At 39.4% G+C, this 6578-nt stretch overlaps 1 non-coding gene across 1 annotated transcript; it reads right to left on the reverse strand.

The window, feature by feature from the left end:
- Positions 1 to 1181: 1181 nt before the first annotated feature.
- On the reverse strand, positions 1182 to 1288 carry LOC141609634 (small nucleolar RNA R71). Its single transcript, XR_012527557.1, has one exon. It is a non-coding gene; the product is annotated as a small nucleolar RNA R71 (small nucleolar RNA).
- Between the last annotated feature and the right edge of the window lie 5290 nt (positions 1289 to 6578).

Consider the following 6578-nt stretch of genomic DNA (forward strand, 5'->3'; position numbering starts at 1 on the left):
TTAGGTTGTGATTTGGATATCCGGAATTCGACCCTATTGCTAACCTAGGTTGAGACCGAAAGGGAGAACCAAGGAAGGGTACCTCTAGACTAGCGTTTGAAATCGACCCTCGAGAGAGGGAGTGGGATGACCCGGGAATTGATGGGACTTAATGACCTTAGAAAATATTGAACTACCTTGGGAAAATGCATGTTTTTGGGGTAGTCGGGTATTGAGTTAGGGATTCCGACCTTCGAACCCGAGAGGGGGGTTGGTGGGTAGTACTAGTGTCCTATTTCGAACCCGAGAGGGGGGTCTTAGGCGAATTAGAGTCGTCACCTCCTCACCTAACTACCCTTGTGATTAGCCTAGAGATTTGATTGTGTGGAATTACGAATTGTTTGGGAAGAACCGAGTCTTAGGTTTTTAATCCATTTGATTTACAACCCTTCATTCTACCTTGCTTTTTCTCTTATTTCTTCTTTAGTTGTTCTACCTTATTGTTAGTAGTTCTAGTATAACTTTCTCCCTTTATTGTCGACTTAGCTAAAACATAGAGTTAAAACGATTAGTAGTCTTCCTAGCTCCTTGTGGGATCGACCCTTAATAGTGTACAACGATAAAATCGTGCACTTGCGAGGTATAGCTTGATACCATCAAGTTTTTGGCGCCGTTGCCGGGGAGCAAAGGCTAGATATTAATCGTTTTATTCTAGTTTAGACTAGGTCTTTATTTGTTACTAATCCCTTTCTTGAGTAGTGGAAGGTGTTTTAGAAGAACCGGGTAATCTTGAGTTCTTTGAGATTCTATTTGGAATTCCCGAAGAAGCAACAATGGCCGCGGTTCCTATGAGAGACAAGTTGGCTCCAAAGAAGGTGGTGAATCCTAGTATTGTCAAGCCACCTATACAAGCAAATAACTTTGATGTGAAGGCTACTTTGTTGCAACTAGTCCAAGGAAACCAATTCGGAGGGGGAGCTACCGAAAACCCCAATGAACACCTTAATGATTTCTTGGATAGTTGTGACATGTTTAAGGCAAATGGAGTGTCGGAGGATGCCATCCGCCTTAGGCTCTTTCCTTATTCCTTGAGGGGGAGTGCTAAGGAATGGTTGAAGAGTTGTGAGCCCGATTCATTTAGAACTTGGAATGATGTCTCCAAGGCCTTCTTGAACAAGTACTTTCCACCACAAAGGACCGCAAGAATCAAGAGTGAGCTCCAAGGCTTCACCCAACATGATGATGAGACCCTTTACGAGGCATGGGAAAGGTATAAGGGACTCCAAAGGTTGTGTCCTCACCACGGGATCAGAGATGATGAGTTGATCAACAACTTTTATGAGGGGTTGAGCAATGAAATGAAAATGAACCTAGATTCCGGCTCGGGAAAGGGGGCATTAGACAAAATTGATCACAAGACGGCTAAGGAGCTTATAGAAGAGATGGCATCCCGTACTTTTCATTGGAATAATGATCGCCACAAGAGGAAAGGGAAGTCCAATGTGGAATCAACAAACAATGTGGAAGTCAAGGGATTGATAGAGGAACTCAAGCAACAAGTTTCTTTGTTGAACTCTAGTAACACCTCAAGAAAATCTTCATCAAATTGGTCTCAAATGTATTGTTGTGAGATTTGTGGAGATCAAGGGCATCCACCAAATGAATGTCCTTTGATGATGGGAGAGGCAAATTGTATGGAGCAAGTGAATGGAGTGTGGGAATCAATTCCGGCTAGACAAGCATTCAACAACAATAAATACCATCCCGGAATGAGAGTCCACCCAAATTTTTCCCATGGCTCACAAAATGTCCAAAACCCCACTTTCCAACAAAATCCACAATTTACACCAAATTTCCAAGCCCAAAAGCAAAATACCACCTTTCAACCAAGACCACAATTCCAACCACTCAATCAACCAATCAACCCACCATTTCAACAAAATTCCCAACAATTCCAACAAACTTCTCAACCCTTTCAACAATCCACCCAACCAAAGTCAAATGTGGAGCTCATGATAGAGCAATTAATGAGTTCTCAAACCCAATTCATCACTCATTCCAACCAAATGCAAGAGGAGGCAACATCCTCTATCAACCAACTAAGGACTCAAATGCAAGCCTCCCAAAGAATGACGGATAATCAAATCTCTCAATTGGCTTCTCAAATAAGTTAATTTCAAGCCTCGAATGGAAAATTTCCGGGTAAAACCGAGACCATTAATGCTATACATTTGAGGAGTGGTAGAGAGTTGGAAGACCGAGTGTTCGTAAAGAGGAAAAAGAGTCGCAAACCGGAAGTTGTGGTTGAACCACAAAAAGTGGTTGAAGATGATCTTGTAGAGGTTGTTGTGGAAACTCCCATGGTAGTTGATGAACCTACCAAAATTGTTGAAGAACCCAAGGAACAAGTTGTGAGAACATATGTGCCACCAATCCCTTTCCCTCAAAGGTTGGCAAGAGCAAAGCTTGAGCAAAAGTATGGGAAATTCATGCACATGATGAAAGGTGTGAACATCACCATGCCTTTTATTGATGCCATCAAGGAGATACCCGCATATGGAAAATTCTTGAAGGAGTTGATTTCCAACAAAAATTCATTGGGTCCAAGTACCATGGTCAATTTATCACAAGAATGTAGTGCTATCCTATTGCACAAGATGCCACCAAAGCTTGAAGATCCGGGTAGTTTTTTCATACCATGCACAATTGGGACCGTTCATATTGAGAGAGCCTTGTGTGACTTGGGGGCAAGCATTAGCCTCATGCCTCTCAATATCTTCAAGAAATTGAAGGGTTTTGAACTTTCACCTACAAGAGTATCTTTGCAACTTGCGGATAGATCGGTGAGGTATCCAATTGGCCTTGTGGAAGATGTACCACTCAAAGTGGGAAAGCTTGTGATACCTTGCGACTTCTATGTGATGGATATTCCCGAGGATTCCAAAATTCCTATCATCCTAGGACGCCCTTGCCTTGCTACGGGAGGTGTCTTGATTGATGTGAAAAATGGCAAACTATCTCTTCAAGTTGGTGATGACAAGATAGAATTCTCGTTGGAAAATTCCATGAAATCTCCTTCTATGAGTGACTCTTGTTGTAGGGTGGATGTGTTGGAGGATTGTTTGAATGTGAATAATATTGAGCCTTCACACTTGGATCCATTGGAAGTTTGTCAAAACAAGAAGGGAAATGGAGGTGATCTTGTGTTGAGAGTTGATGTTAAAGGACATTTGGGTGAAGATGACTCAAGAGAAGATGAATTTGAAGACCAAATTAATGATGAGATTGAATCATTCTTGAACTCTCCGGATTCATTTGTTCTAAGCTCTTTTGAAGGTTCACCTTGGTCGGATAATTCTTCAAGTGATTGGGAAGCTCAAATTGATGCCTTGGAGGCGGCTCTCAATGGAAATAGTTCGAGTCAAAAGGAGAGTCAAGAAAATTGGGATAAAAATGACAACACCATGAACCTCAATGTTGAGAAGTTGACTCCTCCACCTACTATTCCTTACCAATTTCCTTACCTTGGTGACCAAGAAGAGAGTTGTCCAACAAGTGAAACTTATGAGATTCCGTTCCTCTTACCACCTAGCTACCATTTCAAGCTTATGGGTTCTGACTATCATAAGGACCCAAAAAAGGGAGCCAAGGAGAGTAAGAGGAACCATGGGAAGAAGCGTTGGAAGAGAAGTCGGGTGCGGTTTGCTATAGCTTGGTGCTATTTGTGCTTATTTGAGGCTTTTGCTAAAGTTTTTGACCGGTTACTACGTGCTTTGAGTGACATGGAGCACATAACCAAAGGATTCAATCAACAAAATTTTGGATGAGAGGTTTGGTGGAGTCCCTCAAGAACCACTAAATTGTATATATTCTCTTCTCTTACTTACTTATACTTTACTTGCATTTCAATTCCTTCTCTACATTTGTTCCATTGAGGACAATGTCACATTAAGTGTGGGGAGGGGATTCATTATATAAAAACCATAAAAATTTGAAAATTTAAAAAAAAATACCAAAAACATGTTATTTATTTTCAAATATTCAAAAATACCAAAAATATGTTTATTTTCAAATATTCAAAAAATCCAAAAACATGTTCTTTAATTTTGGAAAATTCAAAAACCAACAAAAATATGTTATTTATTCTTCTTATTCTCTCCCTATACTTTGTTCCATTGAGGACAATGTAAATTTCAAGTGTGGGGAGGGAAATATCCACTTTGTGCATATTGTTTATATTTGTATATATTTGCTTGTTAATTTGAGAAAAATACAAAATGCCTAAAAATTGAAAAATTTCAAAAATGTCAAAAATTTTGCATTGTTTATATTATATATTGCATTTGTCCTAACAATTTTGATAGGCAACACATGCGAGCATCGGAGAAGACGCTTGGTAAAATTCTTCCAATCCTTTCTCTTTTATCCTTCCTTTTCTTTTTGTATATATAAGCATGGAGGAGGACGGGATATGTGATGTGAGTGTTCCCTTTGGGAACCGTTTTGGATATGGTTGTGTTGTTGGTGTGCTGTTAGGACTAGATATTGTATGCATTTAGACTAGACATGTATATATGTGTTCACTCTTGCATTCACATAGCTTGTTCATATGTTTAGTTGCATTTCATACACGTTGCATCTTGTTTGTAAATAGTGGCTTAGAGGGTCTAAATGTGGAGGGCATATGTTGCCAATGATGATAATTTGTTTTGCCCTTGTCATTTCCCTCTTGATAGCTCGTGCCTTTTGATGACACATGTTAGGGTTTTTGCTTGCAAAAACCCGGAAGTCTAGCTTAACAACCAAGTTACGACCACCTTGTGAGACCGTATTAGGCCCGAGACTTGACCTAAGTCCGACATAGCTACTAAAATGTGAGGATAGAGCCTCCTTATGGTCGGTCCATCAAACCGGTCCCATTTAGGTCATGAGAGTAGTTCTCCTTACGTGGTATGTCATGTCAAAACGCATAAGTATGGTGCTCATTCCTTACCGTAGAAGTGTCGGTGTGCATATTGAGACAATTTTGTTCAAATAAAGTAACCTCACAATAGCCAAATAAGCTTTTGTTATACCCTTGAGTCAATTGTTTCCTTTTGTTAAACCCATTTTGAGCCTAAGCCTTATCATTTCTATTACCAACAAAATAACTACATCCCATAAACAACTCACCTTGGTTGAGTAGTTCGTCATTGTGGTTCTTTTGTGGAGTATAGTTGGGTTGTAATTTTGACTTATCTTGAGGTGTATGATCTTAATGCCACATGAGTGAAATGCAACTTTGGCTACTTTTGCAAGAATAAGAGATGAACTAGTCATGAAAAAATGCAAGAAAGAAAATCAAATAGAAAAGAAAAAAAAATGAAGAAGAAAAAAAAAAACAAATAGAAAAAGAGAAAAAAAAAATGAGATGAAAAATGAAAAGAAAAGAAGGTCGTTTTTGTGCCAAATAAAGGGGTGATGGAATTGCAATTAAGTCTTGTTTTGAAAAGAATGAATTGAATGATTTTTGGGGATGACAATCTCGCCATATTTTGTGAAAGAATTCTTTTGCATTGGTACGGTTTAGTGAATTGGTTAGATGTGGCGACTACTCGATCCGATAGCCTCACATGTCATAAAACGGTGCTTGCACCGATCCCTTTTTACCGAACCCAAGCCCCATTACAACCCGGTTGTCTCTCTTGTATGTGCATCATTTAACATTTCTCTTGCGGAAATTGGATATAGTACCATATTAGATTGCGGGCATGCTTCGCAAGTCGAGTTAGGAGAGTGATTTTGGTTACTTTTTGTCACAAAAAATCACCCCGTTCTTTCATTTGAGTGACTAGTGAAACCCGTGAGAGTCGGTCTTTGGTCTCCTTTTGGTCAAAGGTTTGATATGGGGTCGAATCTTGCGTGTGTCGTGTCATTCTTGGGAGTATAGCTACATACTTCCCCTTTCCCGCCTAGAATTTGTTTCTTTGGCATCCCCGTGTTGTCAATATTGGTTACTTGAGCTAGAATTAGGGATTTGACACCTTGATAGAACCCGGAGACGACATCCTCCACTATTGACTCTCTTTATTCGGTTTTTGAAAACAAAACGGCCGCTTAGATGAGGAAAGCGGTACGACTTTTTGTGATGCATCTTATATGTTGATTCGTGCTTAAATGTCGAGTGTATCGAAATTTTCCGCAAGCCCCCACTTGCCTTGCATCGGAATGCATACCTCATTGTGTTTTGGTGTGAGTTGAAGGGACGGAGAAGGCCCGTTAATTGCCTCTCATCGAATATTATTAGTTTAGCTAGTCTTTTATATTAAGGGTCTCGGTTTAGTTTAAATGAGCTTACTCGAGGACGAGTAAGGTTTAAGTGTGGGGAGATTTGATAAGTAGGAATTTAGCCGCGTTTTACCCCTCATTTATACCTTATCCCGACTCGATTTTGCGTGCTTAAATGATTAATTAGCTCATTTAATTACTAATTTATAATAATTAGATCGTCTTAGTTAGATTTAATAATTAGTTGGATTTTTATTTAATATTAGTATTAATATTATTCTATTATAATAACGTGTAGGCAAAGAGGAAAAATGAGATGGAAATTGCGGAAC

The sequence above is a fragment of the Silene latifolia genome, chromosome 10 (assembly GCF_048544455.1).
Source record: "Silene latifolia isolate original U9 population chromosome 10, ASM4854445v1, whole genome shotgun sequence".
NCBI classification, from domain to species: Eukaryota; Viridiplantae; Streptophyta; class Magnoliopsida; order Caryophyllales; family Caryophyllaceae; genus Silene; species Silene latifolia.